The 15,916-nt window shown below is 31.7% G+C and overlaps 1 pseudogene; it reads left to right on the plus strand.

Annotated features, from left to right (window-relative positions):
- Positions 1 to 1,661: 1,661 nt before the first annotated feature.
- On the plus strand, positions 1,662 to 12,953 carry LOC139425180 (uncharacterized; annotated as a pseudogene).
- Positions 12,954 to 15,916: the final 2,963 nt, after the last annotated feature.

Raw genomic sequence — 15,916 nt, forward strand, 5'->3', positions numbered from 1 at the left:
TTTATTTAAGGCGACAAGGGACCTTCAAATTCAGTAAAAATGATCAAAATATCGATTTTTCAATTTTGCTGGCATTAAATAATTGATATCGTTTGCTATCATATATAACAAAAAATTTCCGTTTTTGTTCATTTTTTCGGAAGTTATGCGTAGTTAAAATTTTGTAAATAACCGACCACGCCCCCTTCGGCAGCTGTTGTGAATATAAGCAAAACGAAACTGATTGAAATTTTTATAAAAAGTAATATTAATTTAATCCTTTTTTAACTTTAACTGATCTGTGAGTTAACTGTAACCGATCTACTTCTAGCGTTACTTATTTGTTTACCTTTTGATTTGATTCGATTATTTATCCACGATTGTTCTGCTATTATTTTCAGTTTGCCGTTGTTATTGGAGTTGCTATTACAGTTTTTATTATTATAATTAGTTACGTTGAAGTTTTTATGTGGTTTGTTTATAAACATTTGTTTAAATTTTCATTATTTTAATATGCATAGTATAAGTTCGAAATGGAGAAAGCCGAAAGGCCGACCTTTAAAGAAGCGAGCTGCTGGACTGGCCAACTATAAAAAAGGGCTTGAGAAAAAAGCCACAGAATCTGTTTTGCCTGAAACTACTAGTAATGTGAATGAAAAAAAATCGACAAATGCAAACCAACCAGCATTTACTGTTATTGATACATCAATGTGGAGGCTCAATACAGTTGCTTGTAATGAGTGTGGAGAGACAGAATTGGATGTCTTCACTCGTAAAACCTACGGCTTAGCATCACAAATGGAACTTTATTGCAAATCATGTGGCTTCAAATATGGTAAAACATTTTCAAGTGCTCGAGAGAATAATAGCAAAAGATTTGCAATCAACAATAAGATAGTAAATGCTTTCTTATCTATTGGAAAAGGATATGGGTCTTTAGAAATGTTTTCAATGATGCTTGGCATACCTTGCATGGACAGTAAAACTTTCTCGAAGTGCTTAAATCACTTAGTTGCATTCAATGAGCAGGCAAAAGAAGAGGTTTTGAAGTTGTCTCATGATATTGTGAGGCAACAGTATATAGTTGAAGCTTCGGAATCTCCCTCTGATGTTATCGACATCTGTGTCTCCTATGATGGGACCTGGCAAAAGCGAGGTCACTCCTCATTGTACGGTATAGGATTTGTTATCGATAATACCACTGGCTTGGTTGTCGATTACGAAATTCTTAGTAAATACTGTCACGACTGTGCTCTAACACCAAGTGCTTTGGGGGCAAATAGCCCTGAATTTCATATTTGGCACGAATCTCACAAGCCCGAATGCCAAAAAAATTATACTGGCTCATCGAACAGTATGGAAATGTCGGCGGCGTTGATATTGTGTTCGCGGCCACTTAATCATAGTATGAGATATATAACCATGCTATGTGATGCCAAAGCATTTAACCATATCAACGACAAACGTGTTTATGACGATACCCCCATAAAGAAGGAGGAATGCATAAATCACGTAGCCAAACGTTTAGGCACTGGTTTATAGACAACAAAGTGCAAGAGTGGAAAAATAAAGGGGTTACATTAGGTGGGAAAAGAAAAGGTACATTAAAGGATGATACTATAAAAAGATTGCAAAGTTATTACCGTAATGCAATCAGAGATAACGCCCCTGACATTAATAAAATGAAGTCAGCGATTTTTGCCTCCATATTCCATTGCATTTCGACGGACAAAAAACTGACGCACAATAAATGTCCTACCGGAGAAACATCCTGGTATTTTTTTCAGAGGGCAGTGGCAAAAGGTGAAAAGCCAGATAGTCACAAGAAGATGAAAACTGTTCTCTCTGAAGTGGTAGTGGAAAAAATAATGCCAGTTTACCAACGACTGGCGTCTGATGAAATATTAGAAAGATGTGCTGCCGCCAAGACACAAAACTCTAACGAATGTCTTCACAGTGTTTTGTGGAACAAATGTTCAAAAGAAATTATTGTCGCAAAGAAAAGATTAGAGCTCGCAGTACTTTCTTACTGTACGTGAGTTTAATCTTGGTTGTGTCAATTCATTAGAAAAGTTAACAAAAATTGTTGACGCCAATGATTTCGCAATGTCCATTGCTGAAAAGCGAGACAAGTGAAGGCAAAGCCAATTAAACAAAAGGAAATCTAATGAATATAAAACCAAAAGAAATATAAAAAAATTGAAATGTGCTGCAAAAAATGCTACCATTTCGAAACGAGAAGGCCCGACTTATGGTGCAGGAAAATTTTGAATAAATTTTTTCTTCAAATTAGTGTTGATATGTATATATAAGTGTTCATAATATTCAATATTTCATATATAAGTGTTCATCATATACAATATTTCAATCATCTAAAAGTATTTTCACTCATAAAATATATTTCTATTTTTTATTAGGAATTTTCAAAATTTTGATATTATAATACACTGGTTATCATAAATTAAGGAAAAATCACAAAAATAGCGATAACTCTTTCAAAAGTAAGCCAAACCGTGCAAAATTTGCATATGTTGTCCACTAAGAGTAGCTGAGTAAAATTGCAATATGCAAATTAGTGGCGCTGCACTCGGCTTACGTCATCTGCCTGGAGCATAAAAGTCCAAGTTTGAGAGAAAGCACACAAATTTTACTGTGATTGCGACATTGAAAATCTGAGATAGCCAATTCGTAATAATGACCTCTAGGCATCATTTGCCTGAAGAACTACGATGGAGAGCCATCGGGAGACTAGAGGCAGGGCAGAGTCAATCAGAAGTGGCCAGATGGCTAAATGTGAGTCCATCTGTGGTTCATAGACTTTGGAGGCAATTTCAAACCACAGATTCGGCATCTAGGAGGTTCAGTCAAGGACGGCCAACTGTTACGACCAGTGCCGATGACCGATATTTGACATTAAGTGCACGCAGGAATAGAACCGCTACTCCGACACATCTTAGATCCTCTCTTGCTGCAGCCACCGGAAGGTTGGTGTCAACGTCAACTGTGCGCAGAAGGCTCCACGAAGGTGGTCTGTATGCGAGACGACCAGCCATTTGCGTGCCGCTCACATCACGCCATAGGAGAGACCGTTTGCAGTGGGCCCGACAACATGTCCACTGGACGTCAGATCAATGGAGGCCTGTTCTCTTTACGGATGAGTCCAGGTTTAGTCTAGAAAGTGACAGTAGACGTTATTTGATATGGAGAGAACCTGGGACCCGTTATCATCCATCAAACATCCGTGAAAGAGATGCATACGGAAGAGGCAGTGTCTGTGTTTGGGGAGGCATATCCTTAGGAGGGCGCACATACCTCCATGTCTTTCCAAGGGGAACCGTGAATGCTCAGGTTTATCGAGACAACATCCTTGATGCTTATGTGTGCCCATATGCCGGGGCAATTGGTGATTGCTTCCTGTTACAGGACGATAATGCAAGACCACACAGAGCTCGCATTGTTGATGATTATCTTCAACAGGAAACAATTACTCGCATGGAGTGGCCAGCTCGATCCCCGGACTTGAATCCTATCAAGCACGTTTGGGATGCTCTAGGGAGGCGTGTATCTGCCATCAATCCGCCCCCTCAGACCCTTGCCACGCTTGCAACTGCTTTACAAGAGCAATGGCTCTCACTTCCTATTGAACTGATAGACCGCATAATTGAAAGCATCACACATCGCTGTTTGTGCTGTATTGCTTCTAGAGGCAATCATATTCCATATTAAAGGTACTTTTTCTATTGCAAACCGATACTTCCAATTTGTTTATTTTATACATGTGCTAATTTCTATACTACTGTTAATGTCTGATAATTTCTTTTTATGTTGTTTAATACCTTACTATGTGTTGTATATTGTGGGTAAGTTTCATAAAATTCCATGTGTAATTTCTTGAGTTATCGCGATTTTTGTGAATTTTCCTTAATTTATGATAACCAGTGTATGTAGCGAAGAAATTGAACTCAAGAAATGTAATAATTCCATTTTTTGAATGTTTTTTTACACAAACTTAAATATTTATATTTGTTTTACAATACATGTGTAATTATTTGCAATTAATAGTAACAAAATTGTATTTCCTTATTAAAAAAAACTAAAAATGCATTTTTCTCCTAATGTGATTTTTTGGTAATTTTGAAATTTCGAAAAGGTACCTATTTTGTGAAAATTATATTAAAAAATCAACACAAAATATGGTCAATTACGAAAATAGTCACTACAAAAAAAAAATATATTTATGACTGGTAAATTTCAATATATTTTTCCCCATGTATTCAAAAATAGTTTTGCTATTGTAAAATTTTGGGCTAAAAATTGTATCTAAATTTCAAAATCCATAGATTATTGTTAAATTTCAACTAGAATTTAATAAAAAAAAATGCATTTAACAGTAATAGTACAAAAAGTTATTTTAATTACGATAACATTTTCAACTGGGTCTAACAGGTCGTAATACATACTTTTTTACTTAATGGAATGTTCTTATTTAAAAATTTTTTAATTTATCTACCTTAATTATTTATGGAAGTTACTATTACGAAATAATTTAAGTTATAAAAAAGTTAGTCGATAGGAAATATTTTTTCTGTCATGACAGCATTACCTCAGTATTGCAATGGTAATGAATTTCCTCAAGTCCCATTGAAGGCGGTGTGATAATTTCTGATTGCTTCAGTTGAATAGGAAGAGAGCGGTCCTTTCTAGAAGATGAACTCTGACATTGATGAAATTTTTTCACAGAGCAGCTGGGCACTTGTATGGGAGGAATGCCTTCTAAGAAAAAGATCACATGATGCTTTAGCAAGTTTCCCGCCTAACACACTAAACTAACGTTTTGATTGGTTCGATAGAAGCGAGCACCTATTTTTCTTTCTTTCAATATGGCTGTGTGGGAAGTTCGGCAAAATTTTTTTTTATAAGAGTTTTTATTTGAATTAATAATTTATTAAAATTGTCTAATTCGTAATAAATATAATTTTCTTTTTTAATTTCAAACTCCTTTTTTTGTTAATTTAAGATTTGTCATTAAAAAATTACAGTTTATTTTCCCCCCCCTTCTCTTTCAACTCGATGTTTATTCGTAAATGAAGAAAGTTTCTTTCCCTGTATTTTAAAAATTTTATTGTGTATAATTTAGACGTAATGTGTCTTTACTTTTACTAATTATTGTTTTACATTATGCAGCACGCAGAAAAATCCATGTTTTTTTTTTTCTTTGTGAAAATGAAGTACCGACTTTGGATAAGGTTTTAAAAGAAATAAATGATGAAAAGGACATATTTGAAAAGATTAATCGTTCAACTTAATATCGGATTCTTAAAGACTTGGATTTTTTTCCGAGAAAATAACCTAAAACAGAACAAGAAGCGGTCAGATTCTTTCAAGAGAAAGGCATGAATCATGAAATGAAATTGTATGTCGGAAATGAAATTCAATGGCGTTGCAACCTTTCATCTTGTCGCTGTCCTACAACTAGCTATTGCTGAAGAGAGTGATAGAAACACCATTAAAAGAAAGATCAATCGGCCTGAAAGATTTAAGGTTTTCCAATATCCAGACAATGAATTTAGAAGTCGATTTAGATTGACAAAAACTATTTGTGTGGAACTGATAGAAAAACTTCGGCCAGCGTAGGAGCCACTGACTTCACGCAGAAATGCCTTCTCTGTAGAAACTAAAGTACATAACTTTATTTTGTTCATTTATACAAGAAAATAAGTCCCTAGAATTTCTTAAATATCAGTTATAACTAGTTCTTGTTCAACTTTAAACTTTTGATACAAGTGATTTTGCAGTGATATTTATTATTATTTTACTTAGCTTTTTTTGTTTAGTTATTGTTCGATAAGTTAAAAAATCTAAAGCTTATTACAGTCATGAAGCATGGGGATAAAATTCTCATGATTATATATGCTTACAGCACTAGGTAAGCATTGGCGATTTTTTACAATGTAAGCAGATTTTAAAAAATCGCCAATACTCCAACAAATGGAATTTATACTTGCTAATTTAAAAATATATGGGTAAGTAAATGTTTTCCTTGCCGTAAATCGCAAATCTTTCCAAAATTTTGATGTGTTATATTTTAGTTTAACTCCCCATATATATTTCTCTTTTTTTTCTTTCACAGAATTGCTTGCAATGAAAATAATTATTGACAACCTTGATTTTCCTTCTAATTGCATTCAGTGGTGGATATTAAAATCTGATAAAATTTACACATCTAATGCATTTATAACTTTAACGATTGATTACGACAGTAATTTTAAGATATATCAGAAATTCAATTCAGATTTCTTTTATATTCAAATAATTTTTTTCCTAACATTGTTAAAAAAGTTATGTTCATAATTTTTTGCATAGAACTTTTCAAATATTATTAAAGTTTGAAAGTTCCTTTTAAAATATATTTTAGAAGCTATTTTAAGTGATATTGATTTTAAAGATGTGATGTTGATTTTACTTGTGTGCTCATTTTTATAATTTGTTTTAGATCTTTTGTGCTTTAAGATTTTATGCGACTGGATGTTACCAGAAAAACATTGCCACCGACACTTGTGCAAGCATGACTCAAGCAAGTGTGAGCAGTTCAATAAGGAGTGTGACCATTGCAATTAATGAATTGATGTTTGAAGAATACATAAAATTTCCTGTCCTTGAAAGGTAAAAAAATCAAATTCTTGTGATACAGTACAGTAATATGTATACAGTAAATAGGTTTCAAAGATTAGAATAAGTATTCTTTGAACTTTTTGATTTTGTTGAGAAACATATAGTATTTTTCCTAACTTTAACACGAATGTAAATTAATATATATATTGAATTCTGATGGCTTCAATAAACATTATATGATTAATTATAAATACTAGAATAGATTAATAACTAATACAACTGTTTGTAGAAAGCTGCATTATCTTTTATTAATTAAAAACTTATTTTTAGATCATTTATTTAGAAAAAGTTTGTAAATACAAGCGAGAACCCATTATTAAATACACATCAACTACCTTAAAAACAGTGCTGCTTTTCATGATTTATGTTAGTAATAATGTAATGTGATGTATTGGTTTTTTTTTTTTTTTCTATTTCAATTTTTATAAATTTTTTGTACTGTGAAAATGTACCATTTAAAGTAAATGAAACAATTATTTTTTAAAATTAAATGAAAACATGATAAATGAACTGATTCAGTTTATTCATCTCTGACTTTGCATGTACAAACCTCTCAAATAGGTCCGGCGCTATTTTTGCCTCTCGTTACATCATGCCTCCTGTTAACACGTGACGTTGTTCAAGATGAGGAATGATCCAGAATTTAATTTTAAAATTTATTGCAGAAGTCGAAAAAAGAAGAGCGTTGTATGACGTTACATGCAAGGATTATTTTAATAGAAATATTGTATTTAAAGCTTGGAGCGATATTGCAAAATTATTATCAACGCCCACAGAGCCTGCAACAGGTTACAGAATAAATTTTAAATTCTATTGATTTTTAATACTGTATGATAGTGTAATCTATTCAATTTTATGTTTAATCTATAATTTTTGTATTTAACTTTTATTTATTGAAACCAGAACAAAATTATCTGTAATATTCTTTTAAAACAAATATTAATTGCTCATAGCTTCAAATTTGTAATTATTTTTAAGTTGATTATTATAATTAAAATCCAGTTTTTTTAAAAAAAATGTCTTGCAAATATTTTTTAAGGCTATTATATATTAATCACTCAGTCCTTATTTTATAAGCCTTGTATATTATAATTGAAACCCAATAGATGTTTAGCAATTCTTTCACCCCAACAGTTCTTTATTTTTTTAGGTTGAATACTAATTAATCATAGTTCATGTCATGTTAAATTTGATCAAAGACATTTTATTTTACCAAAAAAGCTTCTGAAAATATAGTAAATTAATAATTTCTAATAAAGCTTATTTTAGTCATGCTTAAAAATTAAATATTAATTGAGTGCAAGTGAATTAACTGCTAGTGAGAGAAATGTGAAACTCATTATCGAGCAGAAGATTTTATTTAAACTAATATAATTTAGACAATTTTTTTGGAATGTTAAATTTCTAAAATAATACACCTATTTCTTTTTTTAAACTAGAGGATGATTGCAAAAACAAGTGGAAGCACATCCGAGGCAGTTACCGGAAACACATCAGCGCCAGTAAACCAAGTGGTTCAGCGTCTAGGCCGAAAAAGCCGTACTATTTGAACCCCTACATAGAATTTGTTTTGCCATATATTAAAACAAATGACAAGTAAGTTTTATATAAGAGTTATTACTAATATTATTTACTAATTTATATTATTAGTTAATAGAAAAATTATACTAGTAAGAAAAACTCAATGTTAATCTTTGAACTTTGTTACAATTCTTTCTTGTCGATAAACTAATAAAAAATTGACCCAGGCAGTGTTTTTGCGTGCATAACTTAATAAGTACAGGGTATCTGCTGTATTTTAGATTTTCAAATTCATGATTAACTCCAAAAATTTCTGCAAATATTCTTTTTTTTCTGCAGAAGATATTTTTTTTTTGTTCATCGGAAAGGAAAGAAATACTCCTGTTTTTCTGTTCTCATTTCAAAATAAAAAAATTCGCCAGTGACTGGGTTGTTTCAGTCAGAATTTTTAATTGATATAAAATAACGAAGATTCGGAAATCACAGGAGTTTAAAAGATAATTCGCTCTAGAAATGATGTTTTTTCTTTCATTTTTTGAAAGAACATGATAAAAATATTTTATATTTTAATAAAATATGACTGAGTGAGAATTTTGTCACAAATTCAGACATTCGAAACACCATGAAAGTGAGTTTGGGGGTAAATTCTATTTTAAAAATCAGATTTATCGGCGGCGACCAAAGTTCTTGATTTTTTTAAAAAAAGTTCAAATCGTGGCATTTCATGACAAATTCAAGTACTGTAAATTCTTTTCCTAACGAGAGTGTCAACAGTTTTTAAAATTTGTAATTTATTAAACATTAGTATAGCATAATGTATTCAGCGTTATATAAATTACAAAATTCATCAAGCCTGCAATATTTAAAAGTTATATTTTAAATGATAAGCAATATTAATAAGCAATATTTTAAATGATATTGTTAAATTAAGAATGGTTAATTGTAGGGCTTCATGTTCGACAATCTTTGTCTACAAAAGATTACAATAAGCTTTATTATAATAAGCTAATTATTGCATTTTTTTCTGCTCTAGATCAGAAAGCAATTTATCGGCAGTTTCTGTCGAGGTTGTCTCAACTTTGGATGAGTCGTATACAGTCATCCCACCAGTTGACATAGAAATGGAGCCTGATGTGGTGCTTTATGAAGGAAGTGGTGCCTGTGGCTATGATATGGAGCCTTCGTTAGGTACGGACATGTCCGACCACATGGTCCGTAGTATCCCGCAGTCCTCCAGCAAAAAAAGGAAAGCTGAAGACAGCATGGAAGACATTGTAAAGAATTATTTAAAATACTTTTCTCGTTAATAGAAACCTAATTTCTTTGTTTCTGTGAAATTTAACATACCAACAGTACAAAAAAAATCGTGTATGTTGCTCTTTTGTATTTCATTTTTTTTTGTATTTTGTGAATATAATTCAGCATGTGTGTATCAGAAATTTTCTTGAAGAAATTCTCCGATTTAACTTTTTAAAACCACTCATTTTGAACGAAAATATTTACACACACATTTGTAAATTTTAAATGTAAATATCTATTCTCTGGTGGTTGCAGCAAACGAACCTCAATTTTCTCATTAAATACTTTGAGTAGTACTATTTTAATTTTACTACCAACCTTTTTAAAGTTTTATATCTTAACAATTAGATATCTGTTGCACACTAATTGTTTAATACATAGATGCACAGTAAAGTTATTGTAGCCTGAACTTTTATTACATAATTAATATTTTGAAAAAAATTATTAGTAACAATAAAGTATTTTTAAAAATCTACTTATATTAATATGTAATTTAATACTTTTGCTTTGGACAACTAGGTAAAAGTCTGACAGTAATATTTAATGTTCCTACAAACATAAAATATACCTAAGTTAAATTTTGATAAAGTTGCGGCCCGCCATTTGATTTGTGGCCCCCGGCCTCACGAAAGAGGGAAACCCCTGGTCTATACTATAAAATCGTTGATTTAAATCATAATGATAGCATAAAATTTTTTAAAATTTTAATTTTTGTGAAATTTTCCACAATGTCTGTCAATATTGATGGAAAATGTTTAAAAAAGAAAATTAAAATAAGTGTTTCTAGTGCTTCAAATTATCTAAATGCTTAAAGCAAGTTCCAATTTTTGGTAGAATTATTGAGAAAATGTCGATGTTCTGATAGATTTTTTTGTGATGATGCAGCTTACTTTAGGTGAATCAGCATAATATTTTTAGAGGTATCGGGATATATATACAAATATCCTATAGCTAGGTCAACGACAATGAAAAGCAACGGAGATCCTGTGAGAAAACCTACGACGACTGTCTCCAACACAACCGTGGTCGACTACTTCAGTTACTTAAGAGAAATAGCTGATGTGATAGCCTCCCACATTTATCATCAATTAGGTGGAGAGGGTAAAATGTCATTTTTTATATTAAGGCTGATATTTAATAAGCACCCAATTACAATTCAAAATTTAATGTAGCTGTCCTTTTTGAAGGTAAGACAGTAATGCTAGATGAGAGTTTTCTTACTAAAAGAAAGTACAACCGTGGTCACAGAACAAAAAGATCATACTCAAACTGTTTTCAGTAAGTATAATGTAATCCGGTTCAATAAGATCAGTCCGGTAAGTATAAAATAGTTGATAACAGTCAATTTAATTGTGAAATATTACAGAATAGAATGATAAAACAGTCTCAGTATGATTATTTTTCATTTTAATTCATCAAGAAGAAAGCAGTAACCGAAAATATAATTTTATTAAGAAAAATAAATTTATCTCATAAAAATATCAATACTTGTTTTGCACTTATTTTATAGGCATCTATTGAAGAGAGGCAAAGGAAGGACTTCTCTTCAAGACCAATGGCAAAAGTAAAGGACTTCCCTGATACTGAAGTCATTCATACTGACCAAGCTAGACTGTACTCTGGAGTGTCGGTACTGTTTAATAATACGTGCCATAAGACCACAAACCACTCATAAGGAAGGTCAAGGATAACACTATTAATCCTTTGAGAACGAAAACGGGAAACTGAAGAGAAGCATTGTGAGCCGACGATCAGGTACTCTTTCTCCCTCAGTAATGTTAGGCAGAAAAAAAAGCAGCAGGATATAACATTTGCAACTCAAAATTCCTGTTCTTTTCCCTTCCTTTCTTTGTTTATTTTAGACACATTACTACAACAACACATGGCTCATCAATATTACCGGAGGATCAGACTTGACAACGTTGAAACCGTTGGGGAAAGAATCGACCGATTTTTAAGGGTTAGTTTATACTGGTTCCGGTATCATTTTGGTAATTGTATAGCAAATTTTTCCAATAGGGATTCCGATGAAGAAATTAATTGCGATCAAACGCCGTTTGAGGTTCCATCGGATATTAGAGACTTCATAAGAAATTGGTATTTCGATTCTCCATCAATTCCTTGAGAAGCTTTAAATAAACTGTTAAAAAGGGTTGCGTACTTGGCATTCTTCTATACCTTCTCATGCGAGAACTATTCTGAAAACTCCAAGGAAAATATTATTACAGCAAATGGGATTGGGAAATTTTTATTACTTCATTCTAGAAAAGACAATTAAATCACGTATCCAAACGTTAAGCAGCAAAATTAAGTAGCTGTCTTTAAATTTTAATGTTTATGGAATACCTCTGCATTCATGCAGAAACCTGAGCCTGTGGCCATTGCTATGTAGCATTCAAGAGGATCCCAATCAAATGCATTTTATTGTTGCTTTGTTTTTACGGGGAATCGAAACCTCCCATAGACAATTTTTTTTCTCCGAATTTATAGATGAAGTAGTATATTTATTGGAAGAAGGCATGGAAGTTCAGAGCAAATCATTGGCTTTAAAAATTAGATGTTTCACTTGTGATGCTCCGGCAAGGGCCTACACTAAATGCACAAAGGGCCATTGCGGATACTACGGTTGCGATAGATGCATTCAACGTTGCGAAAAAAGAAATGCATTGGTTTTTCCGAAAACAAAAGCCCCGTTGAGGACAGACAACACTTTTCGTGCGAAACAGCTAGTTGAACATCAAATAAGAACGTCGCCATTGGAATCTTCAAAAATAGACACAGTTAAACAATTCCAAGAATATATGCATCTCGTTTGCTTAGGTGTAATAAAGAAATTTCTTTTTAATTGGAGTGGAAAGAAATGAGGGGGAATGAGGACATTTTGCCTATCACAGATAAATGAGCTTAACCTAGGATTAAAACACAGAGAAGTTTTGGCCATCGGATTTCGCAAGAAGGCCAAGGTCCACAAAAGAGCTGGACCACAGGAAAGGTACAAAATTTAGACGATTTCTTTTATAACTAGGTCATGTCCTCTTACGAGATATACTTACAAATAAAATATACGACAATTTTGTGCTGTTTTCATGCGCTATAACCTTTTTGGTATTGGAAGAATACTGCATCAAATACAATAAAGATGCTGAAATGTTTTGTAAGTGAATCAGTGGAAGATGGTGAGAATTTTATTTCCTATAACGTTCATTCGCTGATTCACTTAGCAGATGGACGTTTTGAATTTCGGGCCGTTGGACAGAATTAGTAGCTTTCTTTTTGAAAATCACCTTCAGATGTTAAAAAAAAAAAATTACAAAAAACAACCAGTTCTTACAACAGATAGTAAAATGGCTTTTCGAGAAACCTGAACACAAAAATGTTATCAATAATGGAGGAGAGTAGCTTTTTGTTTCAGTAAGAGGACACAAAGAAGAAAAAGTTCGAAATTAAAGATTGCAAGGAGTCTCTGATTGCTAACTGAAAAATTTTCTATCCAATCCGGCAGCAAAGATTCCTTTTTAATCTTGAAAAATGAAAGTATCATAAAAATGACCTTTATTTTTGAAGCACTTACTAAGGGAATCTATGTTGTTGGAAGAAAATATAAGGGGGTAAGACCATTTAAGAAGTGTTCTTATGCAGGCGGAACAAAAAATTTTCCCTCCCTAAAAATAGGCAATGAGTCAGAAGAATATACAATCTTTTCCAGAAACCAAATAAAGTGTAAGCCATTATGTCTGTCCTGGAAAGGTAAACTTATTTGTTTTCCGCTGCCTCACACAGTTTTATAACTAAATAGTGTATAACTTGTAGTATATATTGTGTGTATCGTATATACTAGTATAGCTTTTAATTTAGCTTTATATTTATTTTATTCATTTTTTTTCTCCATTCATTCATTTAATATCAAAGGGAAAATTCACTGGTGAGGAAACAAGTATGTCATTTTGTCGACTGTGCTAAGATCCCTTTATTAATTTAATCAAGCATTATTCATTTAAATAATAGTCTATTCTTAACTAAATGGTTATTTCAGTCTATTTCATAAATTGTAGATAGGAATAAAAATTCTTATGAAGTAATAGATCATGTAGATTTTTGAATAAGTATTAAAATTGTAATCTTCATTGCTACAATGATTGTATCAATGATATGTGGAATGTTTTTACAAAGCCTAATAAATTTAACTAAGATATTATAACTATAAATAATTATATATTAGTTAATCATGGCTAGAAAAAGCATCATCAAATTCCACCATTTTTGCTAGTGAGCCCAAACTTCTAGAAAAAATCATAAAGTCATGCCAAAAAAATTCTTTATTAAATAAACAACAATTTTATTTATTTACAAGTGTTATGAATGTTCGCAGTAAGAATAGAAAACTAGTAATTGTACTAGCTCAGTTTTTCATGTTCGATCACAGAACTGTTATAATTACAACAAGCTATTTTTTCGCAATTTACCCATGTTAATTATTTACGAAGCAGATTGTTACTACATTACTTGTTAGAATATTAAGCAGAATTAAATAAAACCAGATTTCAAGTTTATATGACAATTTGATTCAAGGTTATGAACATTTTTATGCAACTGCTAATGGTTCACTACTTCAGTGAATTTCAGAAATCTTAAATTTTTTTTTAGAAATAAGTCAGTATTGTTACGTATGCAATTTTAATTCTGAATTGAATAAAAATCAATTGCAAATAAAAACATTTATTGTTTGAAAGTAATAAGCATTTTATTGAATTTCATCCTATGGGAATGCTGCTAAAAGGGAAATAGCTCATAATGCCAATCTTCCGGGAAATAAAGGTTCACTTTTCAACTATGGCATTTTTTCTTCAGAATACTACTTTTAAATGTCGATTGCTATTGCTCTGGATTATTATGATTGTATTTTAATAAATAAAGATTTAAAAAAAAAGGAGTGATTTGGTTTTATTAAAATTTTTAAAAAAATGTTTCAGTTGAAAGTTTTCTGCCAAACATATCGCTCATGGGCTACAATAGTGGCACAACTAAAATAAACACGAGTTCTGGACTAAGAACAGGTGTAAATAGGAAAATACACATTCTTTCAGCAGCAAAACTTGCACAACTCATAATTCAACTTGAAGGTAGTCTTCGTTTAAGCAAACGAAAGCATTTCGTATGCATTTTGCTTAGCAATGAAAACTTAAACACACTTATCTCAAAACTTGATTTTTTGAGTTGTGCCGCTATTGAAGCCCATGAGCGATATGTACTTTTTATAAGTGTCTACAATTTACGAGTCTTACCATCTCTTCAGGTAAGATGGATTTAATTAACCCTTTATGTCTCAACGGGACTTGTAAGTCCCACTTAATATAAAGTCAAATGAAATTAAAAGTCTTTTATGAATTCCAACGGGACTTTTAAGTTCTTTCATTTGAACCTTCTTCTAATGATCAGTAGATGGCAGCACTACATAAAACGGTTTGTTCCGCTTGAATATGAGTGAACACTTTCTTCATGCGCTCAGTTTGAACGGCCATTTTGCTGGAAAATTACTAACGTACTTCCAAGCTTCGTAACAACAGAATATTTATTGGTAAGTACTTTATATTTTTTTACCTATTCTTTATGAACTCCTTGAACATTTTAATTCAAAACATAACCAATTAAGTGAAAATTTTCTAACATGACGTATTATTGTTCTTTTGGGACTTTGAAGTCCCGTTGGGTCATAAAAGTCCTGGTAAAAATTGAATAATTTCTTTTTCGAAATGGATTTTTGTTATTGCATGTTATTATAATTTGTTTTTAAAAACTTGAATATATTCAATTATCCTGAAGTATTGCATTTCTTAATGGATTTTTGTTTTGTCATTGAGTATTTACAAATTTTTAGAGTTTCCCTCCCTTTTACAAAATTCTTTCGATTTCTATTTTTTTTAGAATAATGTATAGACGAAGAAAAGGCTTGACGCCAGACGAAATTAAAATTATCTGGGATGAATTACCATCTGATGTTGAAACACCAGAAGAGTACAGCAGTTCTGACGAAGATTCCCCAGAACAAGATAAAACAAACAATCAAAGTTTGAATCCGGCAAACATTCATACAATTTCAGAAAGCGATTCAAGTGAAGACACTGAAAGTGAAGAAATTACACCAAAAAGAATTTGGAAGAAAAGAGATTGTACATCAACTATCCCTATATTTAGCTTATCTCATGGAACATGTGTATCAGCTTTCGAAGGTAAAATATTGCCTACCGATTTTTTTTTAACATTTTTAGACGATGAAATTATAAGTAATATTGTATTTCAAACAAACCTCTATTCAAATCAAAAACAAAGGAATATAAAGCCTATTTCCAAAGAGGAGTTTTATGGATTTTTGGGACTAAATATGTTATTTAGCTACCACCGTTTACCTCGAGTACGAAATTATTGGAGCAGTGATATAGATTATTCT

This window comes from Parasteatoda tepidariorum, chromosome 6 (genome assembly GCF_982258835.1).
Source record: "Parasteatoda tepidariorum strain Cologne lab strain chromosome 6, Ptep-v5.0, whole genome shotgun sequence".
Classification (NCBI taxonomy): Eukaryota; Metazoa; Arthropoda; class Arachnida; order Araneae; family Theridiidae; genus Parasteatoda; species Parasteatoda tepidariorum.